A 14,541-nucleotide genomic window follows, 5' to 3' on the forward strand; every position below is an offset into this window, starting at 1 on the left:
GCATCAATGCCAAGGAAAGCATTTTCACTAAGAACCAAGGTCAAATAATTTTCATTTACTAATCGCTGATTTAAAAAAGAAGAGTGGCTTAATTTCAATAAGAATTAATGTAATAGAATTTCAGATATATCTACATTTAGTGCTGGTTTCATGAAAATTTCAAAGCCCACTTAGATGTTATAATTATTCAGAAGCAAGCTATGCGATCAGTCACTTATCAATGAACTTACGATTATTCGAATATTGCTCATTTTTATATTTAAAGGTTTTTTCAAAAATATCAATTCAGTTTTCACTGTCAAATACAAAATAGCATTTGATTTATCACTTATTTACAAAATCACTTTCAGCTATCATAGTTAATTATTTTTTTTTTGTTTGTCATTTCTCAGAGGCATAGAACTGTTGTTTAACTGTTACTTTGAGTAATTCTAAATATATTGTATTACGTCTTGTAGGAAATGCCGACTGATTATCTCTTCGGTAAATAATTCCTAATTCTGAGAATTTCAATGTTAATAGGAATTTCACTAAGCCATAAAATTTGTAATCTGACATCTTGTTATACAAAAAAGTAATTGAAATTAATAACAGTCTAAACATGTCTTCGACACAGTCTTCAATCGAACGTGAACGTATGTTGATTGTGAAGTTTTGTGTATTAGTAGAACATTGTATTGAGGTGAATCCTCAAGAGGATATTTCCTTCTTTATTTAAGGTACTGTACTAGTTTTCCGATTTATTGTTACATTTATTTGTGTTTAGGTGAACCCGAAAAGTGTATTAACTCAAGATATTTGCGGTAAAATGCAAATAAGATATATTATATCTTTACATGTTTTATTTTGTGAATTCTATAATAGATCTGAAGAAATCGGATATATTAAAAAAAGGCTAATAATCAATTATCCAAGATGAAGTCCCATATTCAGAGCTGGGAAGCAACCCAAACTGATTTAGTTCCTCGAGCCAGATTGAATCAGTATGTTTCAAAGAAAAATATTGAAGTTACCAAAGCATAAACAGTTCAGCAAGAAATACATTGACAAAAAAAATATGAAAAGTTTTTAATGTGCAAAGAAGAGATTCATGAAAAAATTAATTATTGTGATGAAATTCCAGTGAATATTGATAATTAGGAGAAGCTGAATATAAATAATTTGGAAAACCTGAATATTAGTGATTTGGAAAACCTGAATATCGATAATTTGGAAAACCAGGAAAAATCGACCACTGACAGTAAATTCAAAAACAGTAGCCATAGCAATGACGTTTATAGCTCCTTCAAATTAATCTATACATATAAAAGACGATCTATGGATATTATGTAAGGATATCATGTTCAAACGGTTGCAGAAAATTGGATAATTCTTTTTGTTATGTTCATTACTCTCCTGAAAAGGTTCATACAATAAAATATTTTCGAAAAATCATACGGAAAATAAAAAAACGGCTCTCCTTTTTCCTTAGAACGAGCGAACAATCATAGAGTATAATTTGACACTTCCGAGGATGTATTTTGGGTTGCCTGATAGAAAGTAGATGATTGAATTGAAACGAAAATTATTCTCTCTAATCTTTTAATGGGTATTATTTCATTCCATAATATATTTTGTCCAATTTTATTTTCATTATTTATACCACCCTTGCGAAGCCAGGGCGGACAGTCTTGTAGTCCATAAGATTTAAGCGTAATAAGAAAAAACAAAATTGACCTATCAGAAGCATATTAAACTTTTCTAGAGAAAAACTGGGAATACTTAATAACAAATTTTTGAAATATTGATAAATTCGAAAATATCCCACACATTTTTATAGAATAAAAATCATAACTCCTATTAGGGGAAGCGCTGCAAACAATATAAATAGTAAACAGAGAATTTGTTTGTTATATGGGTCAATAGAAGTAGGCCAATTTTCAAGATTAATTTTTTCTCTATATCCAATTTAGAAAAGGTTGTGCTAAAGTATCTAAATACATAAAAAGCATTAATACACAGCTATAGAGTGATTACACCCTGAAGTATTTTGTTCAATAGGTACTATTTACAATTTTTGATATACAAACATCTCGCATAAATTATATCGACTTAAAAAAAGGCAAAAATATAATTCAGTGATCGATAGCTAAAAACGACTTAAAACACTATTTTTTTATGGAAAAAATACTGTTATTCAGACTCTGCTCCATCGAAAACAGTGGGTGTCCCGGGGATAGAAATTTTATTCTAACGAGTGGGTGATAGTCGAAGTTGAATCCTCTTTCAAAACTAAAAGCGAATTTTTCCACAGAAAAGTTAAAAGAGCGTTTGAGAACATGAAATTAACTATGTTGACGAATTTTTAAAAAATGTGTTTTTACTTTTTAGGCCCGGAACTCATTGAGTGAAGTGTTAACCTCTTGATAAGATAAGACAAATCGATAATTCGTATCGCAGTAAGTAGAACATAAACCGGAAATCCTCTACAGAACAATTTCATCATAACTGGTTCCGAATATATTTCATTGTTCAGTTCCAGAAAACGAAATTTAAAATATCACATTCGTGCGATCGAAACGAATACGTACATAAATATAAGCAACCTGCGGAAAACCTATTCGATTCCGAATTATGCGAGAGCGTCATTGCGAAAATGTCATCGGAAAATACGAGGATGAAACACGACAGCAACGGCAGGAGTCGAAAAATCTCATTTTGCCCACCTCGAATATTTCATCGAACAACACAACGGCACATTTCCAGTAATTCTTTTCGAACTGGCACGAATTTGCAAAATTCATACCTTGCCTGACATCCGACCTCATACATTACATTTTTTGCGTGGCTTTCGCGTCCAGGACATTCAAATGAACAAATTTGAGTTATATGCTACGCATCACTGTTGAGTTTTCTCATATTCGCTTTGATAGCTCACCTCCTCTCTGCGTCATGCTGCATATATTAGGGATATAAATATATTCAATGGCTACTTTAGAGGATCTTCTTTCATGTGGGTGGGATCTGACTATATTTTTATGACACCAAATTTGCAAGCTTTCATAATTCCGATAGAAAAGGATAACTCGGTCATAAATGGTCACGTAATTATTGATCATGAAAACACATCGAGTTTTTACACAGTTGTTCGAAATTTGTGCCCAATTTCAGAATATGTTTCCAAGAAAACAGAATCATCAATATCCGACAATTGCATTGCTAGCTGTATAGATCAATTCCTCCAATAATATTCCTTTGTTATTTATTAGGTGTGCAACTTTGCTTCTGTTTTGCAATAGATGGCTGTAGCGGTAAGTTGTAGTCAAAATACTTAGATCGTAGATGTCATCCAATAAGCTTAGGTATTTGTAAACACAACGTCAACGAAATATTAACCGATTTTTGTCTGCAGCATAAAATTATTCTCGATTAAACATGTCAGCTCACGAGCCAAATTTTCGTCATTTGCGGGAAGTTTCAATTTTTTGCTTCAATGTGAAGAAATCTGCGGCTGAGGCTTATGGAATGCTCTCAAATACCTATGGTGACTCCGCTATCAGCGAAAGAACGTGCCGTGAATGGTTTCAACACTTCAAGAACGGTGATTTTGACGTCGGAAACCATCCTGGCGGTGGAAGAGAGAAGGTTTTCGAAGATGTAGAATTAGAGGTATGACTTGATGAAGACTCGTGTCAAACGCAACAAGAATTGGCAGGATTATTGATAGTGACGCAACAATCCATAACAAAATGTCTGAAAGTCATGGAAATTATTCAGAAGGAAGGAAATTGGGTGCCGTACGAGTTGAGGCCGAGAGATGTTGAACGGCGTTTGTTTGCTGGTGAACAGCTGCTTGCAAGGCGAAGACGATATGGATTTCTGCATCACTGTGACTGGAGAGGAAAAATGAGATCATTACGATAATCCCAAGCGTAGAAAATCATGAAAATATCCCGGCCATGCTTCCACGTCGATGGCCAAACCGAATTTTCACTGTTCCAAAGTCATGCTCAGTATTTGGTGGGTCCAGTTCGGCGTAGTATATTATGAATGGTTAAAATCGACAGAAACAATCACAGGCGATCGTTATCGAATGCAATTAATGCGTTTGAGCCAAGCAAACAGCCGTAATACAACGAGAGACATGATAAAATGATAAAGTTACAACATAACAATGCTGGACCTCAAGTTGCGAATGTGGTAAAAACATACATGGTCCTACGCCACCAGCCGTATTCTCTAGACGTTGCTCCCTCAGACTATCACTTATTTCCATCAATGGCATACGGCCTGGCTGACCAGCACTTCCCGTCTTTTGAAGAAGTCAAAAATTGGGTCGATTCGTGAATACCCCGAATGCTCGAAAGATAGGAGAAAGTGAAGGCCAGCAATACTTTGAATCATAAATGTATAACCAGTCTTTTACAATGAATCCTCGAATTTCGGAAACAAAGTTGTACGCCTATGTAGATAACGTATACGTATATTCGGTAAATTCAAATTTAAAGTTTTAAAGTCCTCACGATCGAAAGTTGCCGACATCAATGAGTACAAAGTTATCGATTGAAACCATTCAAAATTCGAAAATTGCATTGTGTCGAAATGATAGATCGGTTCTGAGGACGAGCGCTCAAAAAGCACAGCTCGAATACCTTCCAATGAGAGTTCATTCATATTCAGCGCAGTACAAAAGTTCGAGGAGAATTCCTGGAAGTAATTCCAAGCCTGAATCAGCCCTGAAATGCTCAATCCGACCCGAATAAAAATGAAAACTTTCTTTACGGTCCAAAAGGGCACTGGGTTTCTGGACAAAACAAATGTGAAAGCAATCGCATGCCGAGAGAACACGTCCCTGAAAAATTCAGACAAGTAGAGGGCATGACAGGTAACGCGTTTCCGCATCATCGGGTTGCTTGTGTTTCCGGCGCTGAATCATTAATTTCAGGGAAGCGTAATAAGGGATACTTAAAATTCGAATATCGTAGATTTTTCCCATTATTTCCTTGGAAATGTCTTTCAGTAAGCAGAACAAGGTGAAAATTATTTCGTTATGATGAGTTTCTTTCAGTATTTCTTCGAGCACCAGCATTCAGATTAATGGATTACTTTGAGTCTCGAGGGAGTCTCTGAAAAATTACCTCCTAAAGGAAGCTCCTTGTATTTAGTAGCGGAAGGAAAAAACTAATGGGGATTGCCGAAAATATTTTTCAAGGTACCAACTTGTTTTTCTCGTTTTATACTATGGCAGCTTGAATCGCTTAAATTCTAGGGAAATAACAATCTATACACTTTTTTGGAATTCTGTTTGCTGATTCTGATTAGCTGCCATTGAAATAGCGCATTTTATTGTTTTTATTTCTGCAAAAATGAGAGAATTTGCCTTTTTTCATTTCCTGAACATGGGATGAACTTAATAATTTCTGAATAATTATTTAAAAAAAAAAAAATAGACAATTGTCATCAATTATGGTAATACATTTTTTCCTACTTCCATATGAATGTTAACAAAAAACTAAGTCCATTAAATTTCTAATAGATGGCTCGAGTTATCTGTATCTCGATTTGTATGAGTCCGATCGGGTTCCACGAGATGACGTTAGAAAGACAAGATTTCATACTACAAAAACTTTTATGACAGTTTTGTGATAAGTTGACTCAGTTTAGTTTGAGCGCGTATCAAAGATGGAGATAAGCAAAGAAAAAATGGGCCATATTTTACAGTTTGCCTTCTATAAAGGCGAAAAATCAAAAAACAAACGGCTGAAAAAAAAAACTGTAGTCAAGCTAGGATTGGCGAAAGGGAGGTTTTGTTGTAAATTTACATGGATTGGCAGGGAAATATCTACTATGAGATGCTCCTCTACGGCACCAGTGCCAACTTGGAACTGTATTGTCAACAATTGGATCGTCTGAAGGAAGCAATCACCCAGAAGCGGTCAGCTTTGGCTATTAGGAGAGGAATTGTGTTCCATCAAGACATTGCCAGGCCACATACATCGATAGTGACTCGCCAGAAGCTCCGGGGGCTTGGTTGGGAGGTTCTTATGCATCCACCTAATATTCCGGACCTGGTACCAAGTGATCACAATTTTGCTGGTAAAAATTCGCTTCAACAGGGGCTAATGAAAATTGACTGTCTCAATTTTCGCCATTAGGGATGAGGGCTTCTATGAGAGAGGCATAATGATATTACTTACAAAATAGCAACGAGTAATCGAACAAAACGGCGCATATTCGAGCTAAATCGGCTCATTCTGACTATGGTAATTAAATCCTTGTTTTTCATGGAAAAATAATGGATTCATTTTCACTACACCTCATATTTCAACATGAAATATAATGAAGAAACTAAATTTGCAAAAGCTTTTCAAAATTTCAAGCTGATCACATCATCCGAATCACTGAAGTTTCAAGAAGAATATTGGAAAATAAATATGTTATATTTCCGGGGTTATCGGTCCAATCTGGTTGCATTTATATATAGAGTAATCGTTTCAAGATCCATACAAAATTTCGAGTGGATCATCTTCAGGACGATAGAAAATTCGACCCTTATAAAGCGAAATATCGTAACAATTACATTTTGTGTGTATATATGTATAGAATAACAATTCAGAGCTTTGTGTAAAGTTTCATGTTAATAGCCCGAAAAGCACTGCCATGAAGTCATTATCTCGTTCATTTATGCGCCAATTGAACCCTTGGCGACCACATATGCCTATAGACAGTTTTGTGGTCTTCATTACCACATTCAATTCTGGCGAATTAATGCCGAGAGCTCAAACGCTCCTGGATTCAAGTCAAAATTTCCTCGTTTGATAGAAACACTCACGCTAAAACTCAAATTCCTCTACTATTTAAATCGAAAGAAGTACAGAAATGCTTATTAAATACAGTTGTAAAAAATATACATATAATGAAAACATAACTTAGCAGAACGCCTAACAAATTGGCGAATGAGCCAGTATATTCGAAGATATTGGGATATTTTCATCTATCTTTCCCGTATAATAATTGCAATTGATGATAAGAAATCTTGATAGCATCCATCATTATCCTTAGTACCTACGGTTATTATAATATTTTAATTATATACATGATCATATGTTTTTATTTCATTTTTTCTTACGAATCCAATCAATTTTAACGATATTTTGTTTGTTTACTGGAGGTAATATTCCAATAGTTCACATATAATGTATTTCAACCTATAAAATATATGAACAAAGTATAAATATTTATTCTTAGCATAACTCATTGAGTAAATTATATCAATTTTCTTTCTTACAATCAGCTATAGAGAAAGAAATCATTTGTTATTTTAGGTGTATTTCATTAAATTCATTGAAGTTTTCCAATTCTCCTTATCGTTATAGAAAAAGATTGTATTTAGTGAACTATTAATTCACCTGACAATATCAGTTTTGTTATGAATTTTAGTATAACTCTATTATCCATAAGACCTCCAGACATCTAAAAGTTTCACAGGTTCTTGTATTTACAAAATATACTTATCCAGAATTGAAGTGAAGCTTCTGTCATTCAAAATAATATTTTATATTTACTTTTATCATATATTCAATCAAATAAACGAAATTCAATTTCCACAAATTTTTATCTCAATATAGTACCGGATCCATCAAATATTCATTATATTCGCCTCAGTCCATTCAGATACATTTGAAGAAAATCAAAATAAAATTGCCTCATTTACGAAACGATAGATTAACACTTTTCAAATCTTCCTTTCCATACTATCAAACGTAAAAAGTTTTCGAACGAAATCATGTTCGAAAAAGAACAAAAATAATAACAAACACCACATCTATAAATTTGCCAAACTGACTGAAAAGTGGGAAAAACTTACGGGGTGAACAGTGATCCCAAGCTGTAAGTGGTGAAGAAATGAGATATGGTATTGACAGTGTGAATTCAACACCTGCGAACTTTTTTCGAGTTCGAGAAAAGCCACGAGGAAAACAATTTTCACAGGAGACCGCACAAACGCGCACCTTTAAACGTCGACCGGCAAACTGGAGAATGCGGGAAATACAAAAGGGTTTTCATCCCTAGGAGTTCTGTAGCGCAGAATCTTCCAGTTCCTCATTTTGGCCATGTGAAAATATTGTGATAATTCAACAAGTTTTTGGATTCTAATTGAAAGGTGATGATTCATGAATTCTGATTTCACCTGATAAAAATGTTCAACGGAAACTATAAAACAATATGATAATAATCATACAGGGTGGTAGTGAAAAAGTACAAGCTTCAGGGTGGGATTCTTCATGAAAAATATCGACAGTTTTCTATGTTACTTGCCTACTCCCCTAAGATATTTCGAACTGAAAATCACTTTTTGATTCCTCGTTCTATCTTTGACAAAAAACTTTCATGTCTTTTTTCCATATGGCCTTTCTATAGACGAAATGCTGGTATGACAATTCTACATCTGTATTATTTTCCATTTTTTTTCAATAAAAAAAATTATTTGTTATTAGCAGTGATGTTATACCAAGCTGAAAGATCAGAAATGAAGAAATGCCAATTTAACATTTCGTTGAGATAATCGTATTCAACAAACTGTTGACAGTAGCCTAGTAGCATCGCTACTAGATAATGTATTAATGAAATTAAAAATACTCATTAGGATGTTTTGTTATGAAAAAAAAAAGTCATGAGAGATTTTTTTGTCACAAATTAAACTAGGAATTCAAGTATGTAACTCAAAAAATGGCAATAATTTAAAGAAATCATCGAAAGAAAATATGCATTAAGATGTTTTGTTTCTTGCATGAAAAAGCGCCCATAAAAAAGGCATGTGAAATTTTTTTGTCTTAAATCGAACGAGGAATTCAAAAATTAAATTTGATAATTAAATAGAATGTAGTTCAATAGTTCGGTATACACTGTGTCCGTAAAGTATGGAACAAATTCATTTTTAGCTAAACAGACCAATTTAAGAAATAATCCTGAAACACGTCGTTTTTTTATTTTAATTTACCATATTTCAAAATAATAATCTGATATACAGGGTGAATTACTTTCGAGTAATGACGTCAACGTCATTTTTTTTTAAATGGAACACACCCATTTTGTCTCAATTTTCCAATTATTCTAGCTGAGCTGATTGCAAAAATGTATCACATATTGATTCCATTTGGTACAGGGTGGAAAAAAATACAATAGTTTTGTGTGTGCTCATAAAGTAACGCGTGACATTCTTTATTAGTTAAATTAACAATATTATCAAAAATACTTATTGTCTAGCGGCAATAAACAAATAATGACATTTCACAAAAAAGTAGACGACTATGTTTTTTTTAAATTGATAAGAAATAATTTCTTTCATATTCTGTCTGCTAGACCACAAGTACCAAACATGTTTGGAAACAACTCATTTTTATTAATCTAAAAAAAGTATTTTTGATAATATTGTTAATTTAACTAATAAAAAATGTTACGCGTTACTTTATGAGCACACACAAATCTATTGTATTTTTGTCCACCCTGTACCAATTGGAATCAACATGTGATACATTTTTGAATCAGCTAAGCTAGAGTAATCGGAAAATTTAGACAAAATGGGGATGTTCCATTTAAAAAAAAATGACGGTGACGTCATTACTCAAAAGTTATTCACCATATATATTAGATTATTATTCAATATTAATCGAAAATCGACGTGTTGCAGGATTATTTCTTAAAGAGGTCTTTTTAGCTAAAAATGAATTTGTTCGATACTTTACGGACACAGTGTAGGTATATTAGTTCAACATTTCTGCGTGCAAAATACATCTGATGAAGAACTGTCGTTTTGTATCTGATGTCTGCGATCTAACTGTATTTGTGAGTTCGCAAATCCTTGCTAAAATTTTTATCCGATTTTGCTTGAATTTAGTATGAATATTCAATTCAAGTAGTAGATAGTGCCATACAAAATGCTGCTTCTCCTGATAAAGAGTACGCGTTTATCCTGTGCAAAGTTAATTTACGCGTTTGCCGAAGTTGATGAAAATTAGTACCCATGGATATTCAAATCGAGTAGTAAGTGATTCCATAAAAATTCCAACTCTCCCGGCCTTTGCCATGCACAAACGTGGAATACTCAGAATCGCCGATCATGATTTTATTGGGAATGCAGGTTCTATTAGAATTTTACCCTTTTTTTCAATGTAGGTTGAAAGCTGCGCATGCATATATTATATCTTCTCGGCAGATTATAGGAGTGATGAACAAGCAAACTTCATTCATCAAAGAATTTTCTCGAAAAATTAATGTTTACAATGTATCTTTTCATTTATGGGCAGTTGTGTTGTTGAAACTTGTCGAAATACATATTTTTTAATTATTTCAGCTCTATCACGATCTCAACCTCCCACATATCAATGGATAAATTTTTAACAATTTTTTTAAATCAGAATATAAAAAGATTGTGGAATTCACGAAAAAATTATCGATTTCCTTTATTACGCGAATTAATGATAATGAAATAGGATATTTACATTCGCTTAAAACTATCTGCACTGTGTTACATTATTTTCCTCGATTTTTCATCGGTTTTTTCGTGAGTTTTAAGTGTTTTTAGCTATCTTTATCTAATCATTTGTTTATAATATTTTTTAAGTTATTACAGAATTTTCATTCATCTGAGGCGTAAGCTATGTCACAGGTTTGTCCTGAAATGTGTTCTGGTTCCGCTCCACCTGTCAAATTTTTTAGCACATGTTGGGAACAATATTCGCTCACTGAAGATGACGTATGTCAAGATGTCGGAAAGTGCGGATGTCGTGGCAGCCGAGCTAAATAAATTACGGAAAAATGAACTCGTAGATTTGATAATGAGTGCTACATTACCTGAATATGTGACAAATGGAATATTGATTAACTTCGTTGAAGAATTCAGGAAGAAAATTCAACTAAATGAAATTATAAACAAACAAGGAAAACAACAACAAGAAAATCCAAGAAGTGCAGAGAAAACTGATAATTTAATTTTGCAACTTAAATATTTACAAGAATTACTAGAAGAGACAAGAGATAAAAACAACATCTTGAAACAAAATAATGGTTTATTACTGGAAAAAGTACAATATATGGAAGGAAAAAGTCAAAAATCAGCAAAAACGCAAGTAAACATTCAGAAAAAAGTATCACCAATTCTAATTCACAATGACAGAACTGAAAATGCCCAAGAAAATGATAAAGAAACCTCTTCCTATGCTAAGGTTACTTCTGCTACTGTTCAGAAGATGGCAGCACCAGCAAACCTCAAATCGCCCAGACCACAGAACTCCGATGATATGTCATTCTTGGACGATAAACAAACAACAACAACGGGTTATGGAAAGGAAAACATTGCTAAAATCACAAAGCACCGAAATACAGGACGAAACCAAGAAGAGGATTTCGTGGAAGTCAATCGTGGTAGGAAAAGACGATTCAAAAACCCTGAAAAGAATATTGGAACTGGACAACAAAGTAAAGGATTTTCTGGACAAGAAAGGAAAGTTTGGCTATACATATACAGAGTAAACAGAAATACAACTACCAATATGATCGAAGATTATATATTAACGAAAGAAGGATTTGATAAACAAACAATTATGGTAAAAGAAATTCCATCAGAAGAGAACAGCCTGAAGAGATTTGTCTTAACAGCTCCAATAGCTAAAAAAGACGAGATGTACAAACCAGAATTTTGGCCCTCAGGTGTTGGTATAAAAAGATTTAGTTTTTCCAAACACAAAGAACTCACACAGCAAGGTAAGGATTTTTTATAACAAAAGAAACACAACTGTCAGAACTCCACACCCCAACCAAAAATACAAAGACTAACGATAAAAAAGTTGATAAGAAACAAAACTTAACATTGACACATCTAAATATCCAATCGTTATCAACATCCCTAAATGGACTGGAAATTTTTGTCAATGAAAATAAAATAGATTTCCTTGCATTAACTGAACACTGGCAGTCATATGAACAACTAATGGCTTATAAATTAAATGGCTTCAATCTCATAACAAGTTTCTGCAGAGAAATAAATAGGCATGGAGGATGTGCAATATATGTCAGAGAACAACTACATAACAAATGCAAAAAAAGAAAAGAAATGGACAAATTCAATGTCCCTCGTGTGATCGAATGCACAGCTCTAGAATATGAAGAAAACAATCACATAAAATTAATTATCATATGCATTTATCGACCAAACACACCTCCCTTTGAAAATGTAGATATTTTCTTTGAAAAAATGAACTTAATACTAAAGACACTTACTATAAGAACAAAAAACATCAAATTCATGATCACAGGTGATTTTAATATAGACATGTTAAATCAACAAGATAAGAACACCCAAACTATGACGTCAATACTAGAGATGTACAATCTAAGACCCTTAATAATCCAACCCACAAGAATAACACCTACTTCTAAAACTTGCATAGACAATATTTTTTCGAATATCGAAGATGAAACTGTAACAATACTACAACCCCATCTTTCAGATCATCTTGCCATAACCTGCAGATTCAACATGATAGGAGATGTAACAAATAAATACAAAATTATAACAAAACGTAATGTGAACGAACAATCACTTGAAAAATTTGGCATAGAACTAAGTAATATTGACTGGTCGGAATTATATCAATTTACTGATAATGAGGTGGATGGTAAGTGGAGGTTTTTTTCCACAATTTACAACAACCTATTTGAAAAACATTTTCCACACATCAATATAAAAATAAGCTCATCACAAAAAATTCCATATAAAAATGATAAGAAAATCCAAGCAATAAAAATGAATTTAGATATATTATACACAGCATCTAGAACAAAACCAGAACTAATGAACACCTATAAAAAAGTTAAGAAGGAATATGACAACAATATAAAGGAATACAAGCAAAAATACCTCTCAGACAAAATCAATTTCTCAGACAACAAAACAAGAACTACATGGCAAATAATAAAGAACCTAACAACAGAAAATAAGGATGAAACCTATCCAGCCAAACAACAAGGGGATCCCATCAGACTTGCTAATGACTTCAACAAGTTCTATGTAAATATGACTCCAAACAACACAACAAATCAGCTGGTTGAAGAAAAGAAGTCCACCATAATCAAGAGGGTAGAGAAGTCGATGTTTATATTCCAAGTGACACCTGAAGAAATTATAAAGACCATAAAAACAATAAAAACAAATTTTTCCAAAGGTTACGATGAAATTCCCATGTATGTCATCAAGAAAACAATACATCTAATCTCGGAAGTAATTGCACATATAATGAATAAATCATTCATAGAAGGTGTATTTCCGGAAGCAATGAAGATGGCAATAGTTAAGCCAATTTATAAAAAAGGAGATAAGGATGATCTAGGAAATTACCGTCCAATAAGCATGTTATCATCATGGTCAAAAATATTCGAGAAGGTATTAGCAAATAGGTTATTATCTTTCTTCAACAAAAATAAAGTATTATCTGCTCATCAACACGGATTCATAAATAAAAAAAGTACAGAAACAGCAATATATGAAGTAACTCTTGGAATTATGACCGCTGTTGACAATGGCCATATACCACTAGCCCTATTTCTTGATCTGACCAAAGCATTTGACAGTGTGGACCATACGATACTACTGGAAAAATTAGAAAATTATGGCATTCGAAATAATCAGCTGAAACTCATGAAAAGTTATTTGCAAAATAGAAAGCAAAAGATCCTACTGAAAACAAATGAGTACACATGCACATCCAAGGAACTAGAAGTATCGATGGGAGTAACACAGGGAAGTATTTTGGGACCACTGCTTTTTATAGTGTACATAAATGATCTTCCAGAAATATGCACAAAAAAAATTCAACCAGGCGTCAAACGTCCTTGCGAAACCTTTGCAACCATTTATGCAGATGACACAAACATTGTAATAACAGCTGAGGAACCACAGACAGCAATAAACAGAGCAGATACCATCTTAGGCGAGGTAGAAAAATGGTGTAGAGTCAATATATTGAGATTAAACATGATCAAGACGGAATGTACTATCTTTCACACGGAACGAACTGGCCACACAATACCTGAACAGCTAATACTAAATAATATTGAAATTATTCCTTCTGATAGTGTAAAATTTCTAGGAATTTGGATAGATAAAAACTTGAAATGGAAAAAACAAATAGAGAGCCTCAACAAAAAACTAAATTCTGTTATTTATACATTAAATGTAATGAAAAACCATGTTCAGAAGAGTACAATAAGCATTCTGTACACAGCCACTTTCCAGTCTGTCATGTCATATGGAATAATATTCTGGGGAAATAGTGTATTACAGAACAAAATATTCACAACTCAAAAACGAGCAGTAAAAACAATATGTGGTATGAGATATAGGGATTCATGCAGGGGTGTGTTCAAGAGAGAGGGAATACTGACTGTCACTGCAATATATGTAATGAGATGTGCTATGTTCTTGTTCAATCGTAGAGAACTGTTCCAGGAGTATGAAAATAACAACAACACAAGAAAAACAAACCCATATATATATCCGAAATA

The 14,541-nt window shown here is 33.2% G+C and overlaps 1 protein-coding gene across 2 annotated transcripts in view; it reads left to right on the forward strand.

The window, feature by feature from the left end:
* Positions 1–624: 624 nt before the first annotated feature.
* LOC123675517 overlaps positions 625–14,541 on the forward strand; it is a 49,369-nt gene continuing 35,452 nt past the window's right edge. The window contains exon 1 of one of the 2 annotated variants that reach the window (XM_045610881.1): positions 625–719. The gene's annotated coding sequence lies outside the window, so the exon portion shown is untranslated. The remainder of the gene's footprint in view (positions 720–14,541) is intronic. The other variant, XM_045610880.1, reaches the window with a different exon arrangement.

Source organism: Harmonia axyridis, chromosome 3 (genome assembly GCF_914767665.1).
Source record: "Harmonia axyridis chromosome 3, icHarAxyr1.1, whole genome shotgun sequence".
NCBI lineage: Eukaryota > Metazoa > Arthropoda > Insecta > Coleoptera > Coccinellidae > Harmonia > Harmonia axyridis.